This window comes from Pinus tabuliformis, chromosome 8 (genome assembly GCF_031772625.1).
Source record: "Pinus tabuliformis cultivar Carrire ecotype Pingquan chromosome 8, CPIR1, whole genome shotgun sequence".
Lineage (NCBI taxonomy): Eukaryota > Viridiplantae > Streptophyta > Pinopsida > Pinales > Pinaceae > Pinus > Pinus tabuliformis.
The window spans coordinates 552,070,378-552,090,598 of record NC_142294.1 but is presented as its reverse complement, the minus strand read 5'-3'; the positions used below and the strand labels follow the sequence as shown (position 1 = coordinate 552,090,598).

Here is a 20,221-nt window from a genome sequence, read left to right as displayed (position 1 = left end):
TTTTGCTCAACGTTGGGTTCTCTGGCACTGCTCTTCTTGTTCCACCTGTAGCTCTAATACCATGTGAAAAATCCTAAACCAGAATTCCTATTGCAGCAATTGATGATCTTTCTCCTACTTGTTAGATTTACATGAACAAGTTATTTGTAGTTTTCTATGACAAATATTGAAATACATACACTGCAACCTTCACTTAATTAATTTATATGTGGAAACAAGAGACTGAGCAAGAAAGAAAATACAACACAATAACACTGTTATTTTTGGACAAATGTCCCCGGAAAAACCCAACGCGAGAAAATTGGTGCAGCAGATCAGAGGGTTTATTATTATTAAGAAGTAGCAAATTATGAACACATCTCCAAATACCTCACAGGTTATTCAGTTACAGAGAGAAATACTAGCAAAAAGATTTGTGAGATTACCTCACACAATCACTAAGAAAAATCTCGGTTGATTCGGACACTTGATGAGGTGCCTCTGGTAGGCCCTGCACTGCCTCTGTGCAGTCCTCATGCAATCACTGCATCAGCCCCTCTAGGCATTGCGTCACCCAACCAGCTGATCGATTTATTGCTCGCAGTCACTGCCCTCAGCCTCTCGGTCTCACACCCCGACACCTGGCTTCTGAAACTGACTCTGCTGCAAAAATTTCGGACTCTCTCTCACCCTCTGCGCTGCCTCTACGTGGCCCTGCATTAGCGTCTGCATGAGAGCTGCTGGATCACTCTCTGCCTCTTTCTGCTGATGATTCTCCAGCTGAGAAAATCTCTCTCTGGATGCTATCTCTGCCCCTCAACTGCGAGAAATCTACTCGATCAAAATTTCCTCCGGATAACTTCTCACTTTAGAAATTCGATCTCTTGATCTCTCGTTGTATTTTCCAAATGACCCTCAAGCTTCCTTAAATAATCTTCTCGTTGACATTCAATGGCCCAGATTAAAAGTTGATTAATGGCTAAGATTATTTTAGCTTGATCCTCGTCTTTTTTTAGAAGTTACACCCACAATTAGATTAATACCCATTAATATTTTTAATTTCCTAAGTTTAGACTTAGGATCCCATTAAAAAATATTAATTATTTTAATAAAATTGTCTCCGGGTGGAATTTCCCAAAACGTTTTTTGGGTTCTTTGGAATACATGTGCGGAAGCCTCCCCTCAAAATTTGAAGCCTAGAGCACATCCGACGCTACCCCAAATGCTACCCCAAATCAACATAGATGACTTGTTTGCTACCCCAAATCAACATAGATAACTTGTTTTGATGAGCACAAACAAAAAAAACTCTTCGGGAGGTGTGTTTCCTATTATGAATAATTATTAGTTTTGAAATAAGCTTATCAATACTAACTGTGTGTATATTTTAACCTTATTTAGTCCCTCGTTTTTTTAGCTACCCCAAATCAACATAGATGACTTGTTTTGATGAGCACGAACAAAAAAAATCTCTTGGGGAGGTGTGTTTCCTATTATGAATAATTATTAGTTTTGAAATAAGCTTATCATTACTAACCGTGTGTGTATTTTAACCTTATTTAGTCCCTCTTTGTTTTAGCGGTATAGAGCACATTGCAGAAGAGATGATGTTCAGAGGGTATGTTTGCAACTTTGATCTCATATATGATATTATTGTGTAGTGAGTGACTACAATTGTAGTGTCTTGATGTGGTTTCAAATCTTTAGCAAGTTTCTAAACCTAAAGGCCATCTATCTTCTAAGTTGCCTTCCACCACTAGTGCCTAGCTTCTGCCACATTTTCACTCATCTTCTCTTCATATCCTAACTTTGTTGTCATTACCCCTATAGTGACATTCCTCGTCCAACATGAGTTCTTGCTCCATTCATATCCTAACTTTGTTGTCATTACCCCTATAGTGACATTCCTCGTCCAACATGATTCATTTTCTTGCTCCATTAGAGAAACAGTGCTATGTTTAAGGTCAGTGACACATATTGGGACCATTCACATCCCAAATGACGTTGTAGTTCCAAATCTTCCGCAAATATCCAAACCTGAATTCGTGTACTAGGCATTCCAGCCCTTGAACCATCTTGAAAAGAAGTTTCCCTCCTATTGTGAAGGTGCCTCCTTAGGGGATCTAAAAGCAAAAAGTTCCTTCGACATCCGATCCACGAGTCCTCCCACCTTCACATTGGATGATGGATCTATTACTAACTTTTCAAATGACCCATGGATTTAAGATTTCAAAAGCTTTGAATAAACCTCTCCACATGTTAGAGGCACCTTTTGAATATTTAGGCTCAAGCCTAATACACTACTTCGGAGCCCTGTTTTCCAAATACTTGACCCTCGTTACCTTCCCTCAAAGACCCTGTTTAAACAAACACCTCCAAAGATTCTTTGCAGCCAAAGCTTGTCCAAACAGCTGCAAGTTTTTTAACCTTCAGCCACCTTTTCCTTTTTTATTTGCAATCCTTGCCCACTTGGGAAGGAGAAAACCCTCCATTTCCTTCCTACTTGACCATAGGAAACTTGATCACTTATTTCTAACATTTTCCAAGATTGATTTTGGGATATTCTCTATGGATAACCAGTAAACAAGTGTGCTCTCAAGAACCAACTTAACAATAATCAACCTTCCCCCTCCCCTCAATACTTAATGATAACACCAACAATTGATTTGTCCTTCAATCTGCCCAACTAGCCATAACCGATTAGCTATTTTGTAATTATTAGGTTTTAAGTTACCCCCGAGATACTTTCTTTACCAAGAAGCTCAAGCTTCATTGGAACTAGCTGGCCTAACCTCTCCTTCAAGTTTTCACTTATCCCATTCAACTTCCATTCCCGTAGTCTTGCAAAAGGTTTCCAAGATGATCTCAAGACAATTCAATTCTCACAAGGTACCTCTCCAAAGAGGAGAATGTCATCCACGAACAACAAATGAGTTACAACTCTGCCTGCTAAACTGATTCCATTGAATTGCCCAACCCTCTTTACCTCTAGAGTCAATCTGCTTAGGGCTATTGCAACTAAAAGAAACAAGAAAACAACTGTACCTGCTAAATTGATTCCATTGAATTGCCCAACCCTCCTTGGCTCTAGAATCAATCTGCTTAGGGCTATTGCAACGAAAAGAAACAGAAAAGGTGACAAGGGGAAGCCTTGCCTGAGGCCCCGGGAAGCCATAAAGAATTTAGAAGGTGACCCATTTATCAAAACTGTAAAGTTAGCAAACTTCAAACGTTCAATTATCCAGTTATAGACTTAAGATTCAACCCAGGTTACAAGAGCACCAACTAGACTGGGATAGTTTTGAAGCTTGGTCTTCATTTGTGATTGGGAGGGGCACTAAGTTCTTCATGCCACGGGATGTTGTGGGCTTATCACTTGTGTTATTCAGTCCCACATTTTCTGCGGAGTGACAAATTTGGCCTTTCAACTTCATAATGTATACAACCTGCTCCATGGATTTTATGTTGCCTAAATTCTTCTTTAGCCCTTGGAGTGACATATTTGGCCTTTCAACTCCATAACCTGCTCCATGGATTTCATGTTGTCTAAATTCTTCTTAAGCCCTTGGATACAATTCTTTGTGTCAAATTTCACCTCTACATCTTGCATGAAGGAGCCAAAAGCACCATGGACTCCTTTCATCACTATATTATAAAGTGCCTCATTGATGTAGGAATGCATGACTGACATTGACTTGCTCTAGCAAGGCAATATAGCAATGAGTAGAAAAATTTGGCCTTCATGAAAGGTTGGGAAAGAGTGCATTCCCACTCTAGTTACTAGTATGCAGAGGTTTTGGATAGGGTTAGACTTCAACATTACTTACTTTATTCGGGCCTGAATGTGCATATTGTAGCGATCAACTACCTTTTGTCATTCTTCCCATCCTCCCAAATGCTCCTTTACCTTGTTATATTCTAGTTGCCACAGGGAGCTTAAATCAAGAATGTAGGCTAATAAAGCATTCAAATAACAAAGAAATGCACTAAATGGTTGAAAACAATTTGAGTCCAATCTTTTAGCTATTCAGGGTGAACAAACATCTTACACATAGAGCTAACAACCCCCCTTGGGTAGGGAGGATGGCAAATGCAATGCCTACACTTTACAGCATTGAAGTTAATGATTCCAAGTAGGTGCTTGTTTTGTAACTAAGCCTGGGAGACACTGGGTAAGTAAACCAACTAAAGCCTAAAACCAGAGAGGGCCTCTAAGTAGATAAGAAGGAGATGCAAGGGAGCCTCAAAAGAAAGAAATGTTTAGAAGATTGAAGCCATAGCTTTATTTCCATTCCAACGCCTCATTTACTTGCACTGGGTATGATTCTTCCATCCTGCTACCCCATGCGATAATGTGATTTCTAGCCTTCATTTGTGGCAAAGGGTGCAACACTTTGTTTCATATCCTTCTCTTGGGGTTAAGTTCCAGAATTCATCCTTGTCATATCATGAGGGTGCATGTTTGTTAACCTTGTTCGGTCATGCTAGTTTGGAGTGGAGTTCCTCCACATATTTGCTATACTATTCCAATGACGGGTGACCACTTCTAGCAGCCACTTGTGCAAGCCTCCTTGTTTATGAAGTTCTCGTTGCCCCTGGAGGTTGGCATTAACATCGATATTTATGAACAAAAGCGTAGCAACACAAACCAGCTAAATAGTGAAGTTATTGCTTTATCTCCATTCTCAACACCTTATCCACATGCACTTGTTACGATCTCCTAAAACACATGCCATTCGACCAGGGCAGAACATAGCAGGGATGGGACCTGTTACTCTTGATCAAACTCATGAGTGAACTAATGCCTCGTTGGCTTTTCTATTCATGATATATTCTGAAGAAGGGATGGCCTTTTGATCAACCTCATGAGTGAACCAATGCATCGTTGGCTTGTCTATCCATGATATATTCTGAAGAGGGATGGCTGCACTTCGAAATTGCTGCAAATTTTTGGGTGTTTGCCAATGATGTTGTTTTCCTTATTAATAGGATTTGATGGTTAGGGTGACGTGCATTAATAGGTGGACTGACTATTTAGCTTTGCGTTGGATTAGCACTTGGGGGTTTGTATTTTGTTCTATTTTGCTTTGCTTCAGATAAATACTTGGGGGTCTGTATATAGCTCTATTATGTTCATGATAAAGCACAGTTTCATTATTAACTTTAACTGTTCTATTTCGCCAGTGGTTTGCTCCTTCGCATCAATCCAAAGGAACTAGACAGTGAGGCTCTTGCTTTATCTCCTTTATCACTTTGAGGCTCGTATCTCTGTTGGGATCCATGTTTGCGAAGATCTACCACAATCCTAAAAAAGTTGCAAACCAATCTCGTTTGCAAAAGATATTACAGTTTTGGGCTTGCCAGGAAGTTTAGGACAATGAAACTATGTATAGTTTAGCTGGAGCTGGATTGACAAAAAGAATCCTCCGCGTAACAGCCATCTATTGGTGTAATAGGTACTTCTTTTGATTGCAGCAACTTGTAGCATTTTTTGTTTTCCATTGATATACAATTGTACACTAAGCTTGCCTCTGGTTTGGGAATTCGAGAAGCTTTTACTTATACATAGTTCAGTACAGTTCAATGACAACTCAAGTTTTTGTAGCGCAAATCTATTGGTTGAATAGTTACTTCTTTTGACTGTAGCAGCTTGTTGCCTTATTCGGTTTCCATTGGCGTATAATTGTACACGTAAGTTTGCCTCGTTCATAAATTTCATAATCATATACGCAGGAACCTCCTCAATGGTTCTTAGTTTCACAAAGAAACTCCTAGTCATCAGCAAAGTGCAGTAACAACAACACAAATCTTTGGTGTTGAGTACACAGTTCAGGTCAATTGAATAACATCTTATCCCTATGCAGCCAAAGTCGTATCCCTGTATGTGGTATTTATCAATTTCTCACTGTTTTCATTTATCAGTGCCTATTCTGACCCATCTAGCTGCTCAATGGACTACTCAATCACCATCTCTATCCCATGTAGCATTCATATCCATTTTTTCGACTAGGGCTTATAATAGGAATGTTTTCCTGAATTCAAATAGGAAGTGGGTGGCTTATTCCCATTTGAGCCCTTTGGATATCCTATAGTGATTCCTCTACTTTCATATATGCCTGGAAGAGTTACAAAGTTTTTCAAAGTTAAACCTTTAGAGAGCCAGGAAGCAAGATGATGGAAGGGCTGTTACAAGTTACAACAACAGATATCTTTGGTGTTGAGTACATAATTCAGATCACTTGAATGATATCTCAGTCCTTTGCAGCCAATGCGGTATCCTCGTATGCGGTATTCAACAATTTCTTAGTGTTTCCCTTTATCAATGCCTACTCTGACCCATCTAGCTGTTCAATGGACTGCTGAACTGCCACATCTATCCCCTGTTAGCATTCATAACCATGTTTTCCACTAGGAATTATAATAAGAATGTTTTGTTGAATGCAAATAAGAAGCGGGTGTCATACCCACTTCTGATTCCTCTACTTTTATATATGCTTGGAAGAGTTACAAAGTTACTCTTCCAAAGTTTTTCAAAGTTAATCCCTTCTTGTGCCAGGCAACAAGATGATTGTTACAACAACACAAATCTTTGGTGTTGAGTACACACTTCAGATCAATTGAATGACGTCTTAGTCCTTTGCGGCCAATGTGGTATCCTCGTATGCGGTATTCATCAATTTCTCAATGTTTCCATTTATCAATGCCTACTAATCCACCTAACTGATCAGTGGACTGCTCAACGGCCGCATCTATCCCCTGTTAGCATTCATATCCATTTTGCCACTAGGGATTATAACAAGAATGTTTTCCTGAATGCAAATAGGAAGCGGGTGGCATACCCTTTTGGAGTCCTCTGGATATCCTATAGTAATACCTCTACTTTTATATTTGCCCGAAAGAGTTACAAAGTTTTCCGAAGTTCAACATTTAGAGAGCCAACAACAAGACGATGAAAGGGAGCCAGCCTATATTATTGTTACAACAACACAAATCTTTGGCGTTGAGTACACACTTCAAATTAATTGAATGACATCTTAGTGGCGGACTCAACAGCCACATCTATCCGGTGTTAGCAACATATCCATTTTTTCCCAGTGGGATTATAATAAGAATGTTTTGTTGAATGCAAATAGGAAGCGGGTGGCATTTCCCCTTTTGAGTCCTCCGGATATCCTTTAGTGATTCCTCTACTTTTGTATATGCTTGCAAGGGTTACAAAGTTTTTCAAAGTTAAACCTTTAGAAAGCCACACAACAAGATGATGAAAGGGAGCCAACCAAGTCATATAGGCGGTGATTGTATTCCACTCCCCTTTTCCTAATATGCAAGTTGTGATGTAGAAACTGGGACAAATCCATACGGAATCCAAGATCGACTAATGCGGGAAGGTTAGCATTGGAGCTTAGGTTAGCATTGGAGCTTAATATTGATGCTAGTGAAGTTTGCGACTATTATGATGTTATACTTCATACATATTACAAAGAAAAGCATATCAAGCTATAATATATCAATGAGTGCCAGAGATTCAACAAAGTTGGGCATTGGAGCTACTCTTGATCCCGATAAAGTGATCCAGGATTAACTAATGCAGGAAGGTTGGGCATTGGAGCTATGGCTAACCTTAATGAAGTCAACCAGTACTAGGATATCTATACTTAAGCAAAATGGCTTAAGCTGTCATACATCAATGATTGCCATAGCTTATGTGGGATAATTGAAGTCCATCCTCTTTTTTACAGGTACTTGATAATGCTATGTAATTCGAACAGTTTGTAAGAATTTCCAAGTGCTTTGCAACAGACTATTTCGCAAAGCATCACTTGTGAAGTTCACAAAACTGTAACAATTATTCATTTCAGATGGCATTATACAGTACATTTCTTAAATTGTTCCTCATTAAGCCCTTTCATGTATCTGTATAGAGTCTAGACTCCAACCCTTTCAGCTATTCAGTACACTGCACAACCACGACATCCATTGTCCATTGTTTCGTCCAGGGGTTACATTAGGAATATTTTGAAAATGCCAAATAGGAAGTGGGTGCCTTAACACCCCTCTTCCCCTCTTTTCCCACCTTGATTCAACTTGTCAATATGGTTGGGTAGCAGTTAATATTCATGCAGTTGGTATTTCCCCTGTAGATTTTTAAAGATAAAGATTCTATATCTCTAGCTCTCTGGGACGCTGTTTTCATAAGTTTTTCTGAACATTATTCCAGAAAATCATGACTCTTTACAACTTTGTTTTCTGAACTAGCTATTGGAATCAAAACATTGTTTGAACCAAAATTGGCCAGACTCGATTTTGGTCAAGAAGTTTGCATGTTTCAGTGAATTATGTACCCTGGCTTCCCAGTTTTTAAGCCAAGTCATGGAGAAGACTCTCCATTTTGGAGTTGCCAAGTCATTGTCGAGACTCTCCATGTGGTTTTGCTTTGATTTTTTTTTTTGGTTCCCTGTAAATCTCTCGGTGATTTTTTGAGTGAGTGATAGGATTTTGGCATTTGGATATTTTGGGAAATTGTAGTATTGTGGAAAGAATCCTTTGTTCCAATGCTTATCTAGCAAATTAGCACCTGTGTGAGGGACTGATGCTGACAGAAGCAATATTTTGTCTGTGGGCATTTGCCAATAGCAGAGATGAAGAACAAAAGAGTGCTCAACAAGCTAATCCTCCAAGACAAATTGGCATCTCCTTTGAGGATCTCAAGCAAAATTTTAACGATGAAATTCCAAGGATGTTAGATTGAAGTCACTTCAGCAGGGTAATGCTTCAAATAATGAAACACTGGTGACAGGCTTGAAAGGAGTCGGAGGAGGAGCTGAACACAAAGATGTTGAGGCGAATATGTTCTTGCTTGTAAGTTTGATTCACCATTTTGAAGTTCTTACTTGTATTGGACCGGGATTCATTTATTCTATAAATTTGTCAAACATCAAACGTCAACTCTTATTGTATGGTGTATGAGCTGGGCCATAAGTGAGAATTACATGTGAATGCAGATCGTTCACAGATTGAAGAAAGTCCTGCAAAAATTCAACGGAGAGTACCTTTTTTCCCTTGCTGTTTTTCTATCACATTTGTTACATGGTAGAAATGAATCCATATTAACAAGAATTTAAAACTGATCACTATTTTTTGAATATGGAAATGATGCTTAAAGGGTGTACCCAAAAGTGCAAGTGTGGATCTTCGAGCTATTTGGGATTTGGACATTGCAGGGTTGAGTTCATTGAGCTAGTTTTAAAGTCTCTGTTCTATCTCAGCAATTGAGACAACGAAGAAGGGAAAAATGGCGGACAAAGTATGTATGAGGAATTTAACTGTTTGTTACAACATAATGTTATGGTTACAAAATTTACCTGTTTGTTATATCTTAACTATATTTTGTGTGTTTGTTTAAATTTAGAGTGATTGCAGGTAAAGGGAGGCGGAGCGTTGATGAAAGCACTGAATATTTTTGTCTGAGAAAGATATGGCGCTCTAGAGCAAATGCAAAGGCAGAGGATGAGTTATGCTCTGGTGCAAGGCCCGTGTGTGTTCGTCCATGAAATCCATGAAATCCTCCATTGTATTTACTTGCACCATGTGTGTTCGTCCATGAAATCCTCCATTGTATTTGTTTAAATACAATGGTTCTCCTCCCTTCTTAACAATACCTGGTTTGTGAACTTTGATCTCTACATATGATGTACTTTTACATATTATTATTCAAAAGTTTTTTTGTTTAGAATTTCTCGTTTTTTTTTAAATATTTCTCATATTATTTTCTAATCTTTATTTTATATTTTTTTTTGTTTTCATTTTTGTTGTCTTTATGCGGTAAAGACATCTTATTAGTGCAATGGGGTGGTAAAGGTAGATGGAAAAACATTGATGGCATTGCTCAAATATCCTTGTTTGAGAGAGATATGGGGCAATGCAGCAAAGTTCAGGTCGAGGGCGAGTTCTACATTTATTGACAAAGGACTCATATTGTGGGTTTAGGAATGAAGCATATTTTACAGGTACAAGGAGCGCGAAGGATAAGGAGTAGGAGGTATGTTGCATGCATGGTTTCATGTTAGTTGAACTTAACTCATTCGTTGTTACATTATTATAACATTTGCTTCCTTAAATTTTCAAGGAAATGTATTGCAGGTAAAGGAAGGTGGATTGCTGATGAAACCATTGAAATCTCTGTGTGAGAGAGATGTGGGCTAGTGAGTAGACGTAAAGAAAAATGGTGAGTTCTGTTTTGCTTCAAAACCAATGTATGTTATGCGAATAAATATTCCTCGATTCAAATAAAATGCTTCTTCTACCTCCTTTTCTGTTTAGGATTTGTGATTTTTAGCGTTCACAATAGATTTTCCTTGATTTTGGATAAGATTTTTGGATATTTCTGATGATATATATATATATTTTTTTTGGATATTTCTCGTGATATTTTTGGCGTTTTTAAGACTTCTCATTATATATTTTTTTTGCATTGAAAGGCGCTCTCCAATCTAATATGGTAGCGATGTTGTAAATAAAAATAAAAATAAACGTATGTTAAATATTTTTACTTCGTTAAAATAAATTAAAAAAACCTATGTTAAAATAGAAATAATTTTAAACTAAAATAATATGCAATTCATGTGGAATATAATCTATTTAAAGGAGGAAATTAAACCAGTCTAGATCCATTTTAACTTAAAATCTACAAAGTGCAACTCCGGATCTACCCAGCGCTAAGAGGGATCAAATTTATATCTTGAGATGCAAACCTCTTTTAGAGTGAACAAGAGATTTGATCCCTCTCAGCGCTTGGTAGATTCGTAGATCCGGAGTTAAGATGGATCTATCCCTCTCAGTGCTTGGTAGATCCGCAGATCCGGAGTTAAGATGGATCTATCCCTCTCAGTGCTTGGTAGATCCGCATATCTGGAGTTAAGATGGATCTAGGCTGGTGGTATCTATTTAATGTTATATGCTTTGATTTTGCTGAATCGAATGGTTGTTGAAATTAAGGCTTGTCCTAATGAGTCATATTTTGTGGATATAGGGTATTTTGTGGATATAGGGTTTGATGCAGAGCCATTAAGTGGATGAGGGCAGAGAAGTGTATACATCGTTGCATGTGTGTTTGGTAAATTTCAATATTATGTGATGGTTCACTGCTAAAATCTATTATGTAGAGGTAGAGGCAAAGAGCCATTAAGTGGATGAGGGCAGAGAAGTGTATACATCGTTGCATGTGTGTTTGGTAAATTTCAATATTATGTGGTGGTTCACTGCTAAAATCTATTATGTAGAGGTAGAGGCAAAGGTGAGTTATATTTTCGTCCAAAATCAATTTCAATTTATGGCCTGCTATAAAATATTTTCCATTTAAAATATAATCGTTCTCCTTCCTCTTATAGGATGTGGCAAAGGTGAGCTATATTTTTGTGCAAAAACAATTTATGATATGCTATGAAATAATCTCCGTTTAAAATACAATGGTTCTGATTTTTGTTTTTTAAATAGGAAAAATGTAATTGTTCTGCTTCCTCTTATGATTTTTGTTGTTTACATAGGATGTGGCAAAGGTGAGCTATAATTTTGTGCAAAAACAATTTAGGATCTGCTATGAAATAATCTTTGTTTAAAAAATATTAGGTTCTGATTGTTGTTATTTACATAGGAAGTGGCAAAGGTGAGCTATATTTTTGTGCAAAATAAATTTATGATCTGCTATGAAATAATCTTGGTTTAAAATATAATGGTTCTCTCTTACGATTTATGGTTTTTATTGTTGGCGTAGGATGTACTTGCATACGATTTATGGTTTTTATTGTTGCGTAGGATGTACTTGCATAAGATTACTCATAAGATTGTATATATCTAAGATCTCTTATCAAATATTTTAGTCTCTATTTAATACTTATCTATTTTGATGTGCAGGGTGATCTTGGTATGGCCATGGACCCTTTTTAGGGTTGAAGAGCAGGGTCTCTCTGTTATTTCTGTTTGTTCATTTTCTTTTTGTTATTTTTGTTGTTTTTATTATTGTTCGTATTTTTTACCATTGGTGTTTTTTTATTGTTTCTTGGTGTCTTTTTGTCTTTGTGAGCATGACCATGCTAATTTATGCTAATTTGTGGTTTAATATTTATTTATTTTTTTTTTCTGAATTTTTTTCTTATCTTTGGGAATAGTTTTTGTTTTGGGTTCCGTTGGCCACAAAATTAAGTGGGCCTTAACTACCTATATTTTGTTTTTAGTGCTAAAAACACACAGAAGGCGAAGGAGGTGGGCTTTAACCACCCATATTTTGGGTTTAGTGCTAAAAACACACACCGAAGGTGAAGGAGGTATGTATGGGGAATTTACTCATTTTCTGTTACATGATTTTATGGTTCCATGTCATTTTAATGGTTTGATAATTATTTTTATATATAAAAAGTTATATAAGCATATGCATTTAAGCATTTCAATACATATAGCATCATAACATAATACATATAGCATCATAACATAATAAGGTTAAAAAACTGGGCTGAGAAAGATCAAAACTTTCAGCCCAAAACAGTCCAAAAAAATGCTGTTATGTCGATCATCCTGTCAAAAATCCCCAAAAAAGTATTTTTGCCTCCTCATCTACTGACTGTCACTGTCTATACCAATATATTATATCATGTGTGTTTGTTTAAATTTAGAGGCAATGTGGGTAAAAGATAATAAATGGAATCTCTATGCATTAACAAAAATTGCCTAGAATTGAGTAGAGTTCGTAGATATAAATAATTAAACTAAAATTTTCATGTGTGTTTGTTTAAATTTAGAGGCAATGCGGGTAAAAGATAATAAATGGAATCTCTATACATTAACAAAAATTGCCTAGAATTGAGTAGAGTTCGTAGATATAAATAATTAAACTAAAATTTCTAACCCTATTTCTTTTCTTATCCTTTCTGCAAAAAAATCATTTCCTTTTTGCAAATAAATAATTTTGTTAATATTTCAGAGAAGAAATCAAATACACTTCGACTAGCTTTTCGTCCCATGTTCCACTCAATTACCCTTGTTGTTGCACAGATTGTCACGACAACGCTTAGACCGGGGGCTGTTACCCTGATCCCGATCTCTCCGTTTATGCCGTCTCCCACGGTTAAGGGAGTAGACCCTATGGGATGAATGAAGACCAACTGTGGATCAGTTGGGTTGGGAGACGCAACAAGGCAATTTAGCACTTGATTGATTTAGAAATTAATGTACTAGTGCTTTATGGAGTTAATGATTAAATGATTATTTATTAAATGTTGCAGAAGTATAAACCATGTAAAACAATCATTTATCATCAAATAACTCAAACGATGTAAGATTTTCAACAAATGCACAAGTCTTAACGATGATCCAGCGATTAAACTTCAAGAAAAATTAAATGCTTTAAATGATCATAAAATTTAAACGCTGACCAGTTACCACTTTCACATAGCTAACTTCAAAATAAACATTAAGTGCGTTTAACTATAGAGAAATGTAACATAAAGACATCAAATATGAAATTTTCAATTTTTTGTTAAGCTTTTTCAAAATATTTTAATTTTTATATTTTTGCATAAAACAGAACTAAACGAAGCAAAAAACTGAAGTAAATAAAACTTAAAGATTATTAAAATCTAATTCTAAAATCAAAGTCCTAAACTAAACTAAAACTTTAATCTTAACTAAAATTTAATTCTAAAACTAAATTAAAAAATAAAATTTAAAAGACGATCAGTTACCACTTTCACATAGCTAACTTCAAAATAAACATTAAGTGCGTTTAACCATAGAGAAATGGAACATAAATACATCAAATATGAAATTATCAATTTTTGTTAAGCTTTTTCAAAATATTTTAATTTTTATATTTTTGCATAAAACAAAACTAAACTAAGCAAAAAAACTAAGCAAAAAACTGAAGTAAATAAAACTTAAGATTATTAAAATCTAATTCTAAAATCAAAGTCCTAAACTAAACTAAAACTTTAATCTTAACTAAAATTTAATTCTAAAACTAAATTAAAAAAAAACTCTTTATGCATTTTTTCAATTTTTATTTTTATTTGTTTTTTTCCTAATTTTTTTTAATATTAAACCAAACTAAATCCCAAAAAAATCTTTTTATATTTTTAAAATTTTATTATGATATAAAATTCTTGAACTTAAAATCAACAAAACTAAAATTACAATATAAAATCTAATTCTAAATACAACTTAAATCTAAATTTAATCTAAACTAAAACTTAACACCTAATCTATATAAAAAAACAAAAATATAAAATCTAATTCTAAATACAACTTAAATCTAAGACCTTTTTTGTGATTTTAAAATTCTAATAATCTATATAAAAAAACAAAAATATAAAATCTAATTCTAAATACAACTTAAATCTAAGACCTTTTTTGTGATTTTAAAATTCTAAATTTAAAATTAATATAAAAATAAACTAAAATCTAAATGAAAATAGAACCTAACAAATCCTAAACAAAATGTTAAACGAAGCGAAGCAAAAAACTGAAGTAAATAAAACTTAAGATTATTAAAATCTAATTGTAAAATTAAAGTCCTAAACTAAACTAAAACTTTAATCTTAACTAAAATTTAATTTTAAAACCAAATTGAAAAAAACTCTTTATGCATTTTTTCAATTTTTATTTTTATTTATTTTTTTTCCTAATAATTTTTTTAATATTAAACTAAACTAAATCCTAAAAGAATCTTTTTATATTTTTAAAATTTTATATCACTTTTTATATTTTTAAAATTTTATTATGATATAAAATTCTAGAACTTAAAATCAACAAAACTAAAATTACAATTTAATCTAAACTAAAACTTAACACCTAATCTATATACAAAAAAACAAAAATCTAAAATCTAATTCTAAATACAACTTAAATCTAAGACTTTTTTTGTGATTTTAAAATCCTAAATTTAAAATTAATATAAAAATAAACTAAAATCTAAATGAAAATAGAACCTAACAAATCCCAAACAAAATGTTAAACCAATCAAAACTTTTTGTACGTGAACTAAACTAAATTAATTTTAATACGTGAACTAAACTGGGTAAAAAATGAACTTTTTATCTTTTATGAAATTTATTATTTATTATTTATTATTTATTATTTATTTATTATATTTTTTTGATTTATTTTAAAGTAAAATAAAACTAAAGTAAAGATTAAAAAATTTAAAAAATTTAAAAGTTAAGTTGAAAAAAGAACAAATCAAAAATCTATAAAACTCTAAAACAAAACTAAAGATTATAAAAATCTACCTTAACACATGAAGATCGAAATGTTAGCTAAATCTACGACCATGCATATAAAAAAAGGCTCGATTTAATTCTTAAAAAATAAACTAAAACCTAATCATATTACACCATAATGAAAATGTGAGCGTGTTTGCAGGTATGGTTGACAGCCTGGAGAAGATTGCTTTGCAGGAGCAAGGAATACGACTGCGTAGAGTTGAGGATGAACTCACGCGTTTTGGTGAAGAAAACTGCGCAAGTTTTGGCAACGACAACAACGAATGGCAGCTCGATGATAGAAGCAGCGAGGGTAGGAATGTATCTATGGAGAGGTTTGGAAGCAGCTTTCATGTGCAGGCTGAAGGGAAAAACGGAACAAGACTGCGTGGATGAGAGAAGACACTGCGTGCCGGAGCAAATGTGATGAAGTCTGCAACAGAGGAGCAACAACGTAGAGAGTTGGAGAACGTAGGTCAGAGGGATGGCGTGTGTGGCAAGGAAAGCAGAACGCTGGAGGAAATGAAGGCTGCAGAAAAGCACGCTGGTTATGGCAGCGATGAGGCTGCGTGAGGGAAAAAAATGATCACGTGGACAGCGTGTGAGGGTCTTGAAGACTGCGTGGGCAGAAGACGGAATGTTGCAGCAGATGGTTCGATTCAAGAAACACGCAGATCTGCCAGCGATGGCAGCTTATGTCTGCAGCTCCAAGGGGATGAATGGCAGCGCTTGGGTGCTGCGGAGATATATATAAAACAAAACGTAGACTCACCTCAAAACGTTCCTGCTACACAATGAAGCCCTGAACAATAGCAAGAAGAGATCAAACCCTCAAAATTTTTTCGGAAAACCCTGCAAGAACCTAGACTGAAACCAGATTTTTGCCCTCCGGCCTAGATCTAGCTTTCAAACGAAAATTGTTTTTTGCGACCTGCAATGGCAAAACAAAACACCCAGAGATAATATATGCAGAAAACAAAATTGAAACCCTAAATCAGCTAAATAATTACAGCATTTACAACTTTTCGACTCTTAAGCAGCCAAATTTGTCAATAATCACAGTAATATTATCAGAATTTAATTTTAATGTGAGATACTTCTAAAAACCCTGCATGCATTCATAAAAAAATTTCAGATGATAAGCCCGAGATCAAAACTAGCTAGGCTCTTTCAGAAAACGCAATCCGAGAGTTGGCTGGTTCGATCAAGCGCTATCCCTTTAGCGAAGAAAATGGGGTGTACTGCTATGGGTAGTTGACACGTAGTGGTCAACAACCCCCATTAGAAGAATTTACAATCTCACCCTTTTTAAACCAAATTTTCAACCACACCATTGCTTAACTACTGACTAGTCCAAATTGAGTTGATACAATAATATTCTAGTTTTCATCCTTGAATGACCTTAAGCATATTCTAGTTTTCATCCTTGAATGACCTTAAGCAGCCTAAACATAAAATAGCATCAAAAGAGAATTTTCTGTACTTCGACTAGCTATTCACCTATGTTCCACTCAACTACCCCATTCAAAACAATCTTACCCTTTTAAAACCCAATTTTCGACCATGCTATTGCTTAACTTTCGACTACTCCAAATAGAGCTAACATAAAAACATTATAGTTTTCATCCTTGAATGACCTTAAGCAAACTAAACCTAAGAGAACATCAAAAGAGAATTATTGCTTAACTTTCGACTACTCCAAATAGATCTAACATAAAAACATTCTAGTTTTCATCCTTGAATGACCTTAAGCAAACTAAACCTAAGAGAACATCAAAAGAGAATTTTATGTATCACTCAACTACCCCATTCAAAACAATCTTACCCTTTTAAAACCCAATTTTTGACCATGCTATTGCTTAACTTTCGACTACTCCAAATAGAGCTAACGTAAAAACATTCTAGTTTTCATCCTTGAATGACCTTAACCAAACTAAACCTAAGAGAACATCAAAAGAGAATTATTGCTTAACTTTCGACTACTCCAAATAGATCTAACATAAAAACATTCTAGTTTTCATCCTTGAATGACCTTAAGCAAACTAAACCTAAGAGAACATCAAAAGAGAATTTTATGTATCCCTAGCAAGGCAAGGGAATGTTGTCCTTTATCTCTTGTTTGATAAATGTTCCTTCTTGAATTGAAATAGACTCTTTAGATAAAATATCAACCTTTTGGCTGAATTCCTTATATATACGAATGAACATTTCATCCAGATTACTTTTGAAACATTGAATTCTCTTTTGATAAAACATCAACATTTTGGTTGAATTCCCTATATATACGAATGAAGATTTCATTCAAATTACTTTTCAAACAATGAATTCTACTCATGGTGGGACTTGGACACAAATTTTGAAGGTTATGTCTGCCACTTACCCCACTCTAAAATAATTTTGGAGTTCCAAGTGAAGCCTTTTCATAAAATATCAACATTTTGGCTGAATTCCCTATATATACGAATGAAGATTTCATTCAAATTACTTTTCAAAAAATGAATTCTGCTCATGGTGGGGAAGCCTTTTCATAAAATATCAACATTTTGGCTGAATTCCCTATATACACGAATGAAGATTTCAATTACTTTTCAAAAAATGAATTCTGCTCATGGTGGGACTTGGACACAAATTTTGAAGGTTATGTCTGCTACTTACCCCACTCTAAAATAATTTTGGAGTCTCCAAGTATCTGAAGCCTTTTCACACCTTATGGTCTGCTACTGCTTTTAACAAAAGCCATAAAGCATAAAATTTTGTTTAGTTATTCATTCTGATCCTTGCTCTCTGAAAATTTCATTTATCACCGCAACCGGAAAATATTTTTTTAATTGTTAATTTATTTAACAATTTATCTGCTGTCTGCTATGGCTATGGAAAATACCAAATAATTCACACTGATTTTCACAAATAAACTGTGGATGAAAATAGTGTTGGACACAAAGAAAATCTAGCGCACACAAATTTTACACATTTATTTTTGGACAAATGTCCTCGGAAAAACCCAATGTGGGGAAATTGGTGCAACAGTGAGGGTTTTTATTATTATGCAACAGTGAAGTTCTGGATGCCGAAAATTGACAATCCACAACAAGAAAATCTGGCAAAGATATTCCCTAAGCAACCCCGACACTTGCGCTGCCTGCACTCGTGTTCCTGCACTCACATTCCTAGGAATAACTTAGCCTCTTACTGTTGCCTCTCCAAATCGGGAAATCTTCTTTCGGATCACTGTCCCTGCCCCTCACTGACACCACATCCTTCTCTGGCTCGAACTCTACTGTTGCCAGCTCGATCTGCACAAGGAACTGCTGCTCAAGTGTCTCCTCTCCATCACCTCATCGATCCCTTCTTATATCATCCTGTTGGGACTCCAATGGCCAAGATTAAATCTTAATCGATGGCTCAGATCATTTATGGATCGATGTGATGTGAGTTTTTAGAGAATTGTCACCTTGACTTAATTAATAATGATTAATTAACTAGTTTTCTTAAGTTTAGACTCATGAAACATTAAAAGTAGTTTAATAATCTAATTAAGCCATCTTCAGGTGGAATTTCCAGAAACAATTTCTGGGTTATGGAGATTTCATGTATTCTAGCCTCTCAACCAAGTTTCGTGACTAGAACACATCCAATGCTACAAAAACTAACACTTCCTTTTAGTGAGGACTGTGTTCTAGTGTTGCACATCTTGCCACAACACCCTGTCTTTGTACCATCTCTTGTCACAGCGCTGATGTCTGGCCATATTGCCCACCAACTACTGCGCAATGGATGCTGCATCCGTGCAGCGGTTGACGCTGCCATACAGCTGCCAACCCTGCATCTGCACTGCAACTTCCTCTGATCTGTTGTTGTTGCAACTGCAACTACTGTAACTGAGAAGCATCCAAAATACTGAATCAACTGTGTTTAGTATGATACATCTGTCTTTCGAGTCATGACTGCTACTAGCCTCTGCACTGTCACTGAAGGATCTGTGATGCTGCCAATTTTGCACTGAGACACCTGCTCTATTGTCAACACTGCACTGCGCTCCTCAGAATCTGACTGCCACTAGTCTGCAACTATCACTAGGAATCTGGCTTCATCACTGACACTTATCCATCTTGCTACTCAATACTGTGGGCCCTCGTAGCAAGGTAATGATCCATGAGGAGGACACCTCAAGGATCCTGCCCAATCTTTGCAGTTCTAGACTACAACTCCATGTCGCCCATAGTTTTAAAAACCGGCCTAGCTAACCGGTTATCGGTCTAACCGGTCGGTTAGCAGGCCCACCGGTTGGAACCAGAGCAAAAACCCGGTTTAGGAGGATGGATGGCGAGAAATGGGCCCTAACCGACCGGTTTAGGACGGAACCGGCCGGTTTGTGGTCAAACCGGTCGGTTACCTGCCATGCTCGCGGAGGACCCACACAACAGCTTATCCAAGGTGGTTTAGGGTTTTTGGAGGGAAAGTAAGGGTCCTTTCCCTCCAAAAACAACCTCTCCAAGCCTTTAAGAGGCCCTTCTCCCTCTCATTTGTCTCACACATCTCATTTGGAGTGTTTGTGAGTTTGCTTGGGAGCTTGGAGAGTGTTGAGTTTTTGCTGGAGTAGTGGAACAATAGAGATTAAGCTAAGTAGTAGTCATCATGCCTCCAAAAGGCAGAGATATTGCATGGGCTCATTGTGATATGATTGATGGCAAAATGATCTGCAAATATTGTCAAAAATCCATTGAAGGAGGGGGTACTAACAAGTTCAAGCAACACTTGGCTGGGATAGGAGGCCATGTAAAGCCATGTGGAGCACCAAATGAAATAATAGGGCATATTAGGGCATAATACCTTCAGAAGTTTGAGGCTCAAGTCACTGAACCAATAGAGAAGTTTGTGATTGCAAAGTTTGGGAGTCGAGACTCAACCAACTGAGTTTGATCATGATGACTCATGAGAAGTTTCAAGTGATAATGTTGATCACTATTATCATATATGTAGACTTGAGTCTTGTA

At 36.0% G+C, this 20,221-nt stretch overlaps 1 long non-coding RNA gene across 4 annotated transcripts; it reads left to right on the top strand.

The window, feature by feature from the left end:
- The first annotated feature begins 4,852 nt into the window (after window positions 1-4,852).
- Window positions 4,853-11,151, top strand: LOC149236637 (uncharacterized). 4 transcript variants are annotated; one of them, XR_016268419.1, is made up of 7 exons: window positions 4,853-5,435; window positions 8,617-8,838; window positions 8,982-9,283; window positions 9,389-9,641; window positions 9,808-10,018; window positions 10,106-10,204; window positions 11,027-11,151. It is a non-coding gene; the product is annotated as an uncharacterized LOC149236637 (long non-coding RNA). The 4 variants fall into 4 exon arrangements; XR_016268417.1 differs by having other exon boundaries at window positions 11,009-11,151; XR_016268418.1 differs by having other exon boundaries at window positions 4,855-5,435; window positions 10,120-10,204.
- Window positions 11,152-20,221: the final 9,070 nt, after the last annotated feature.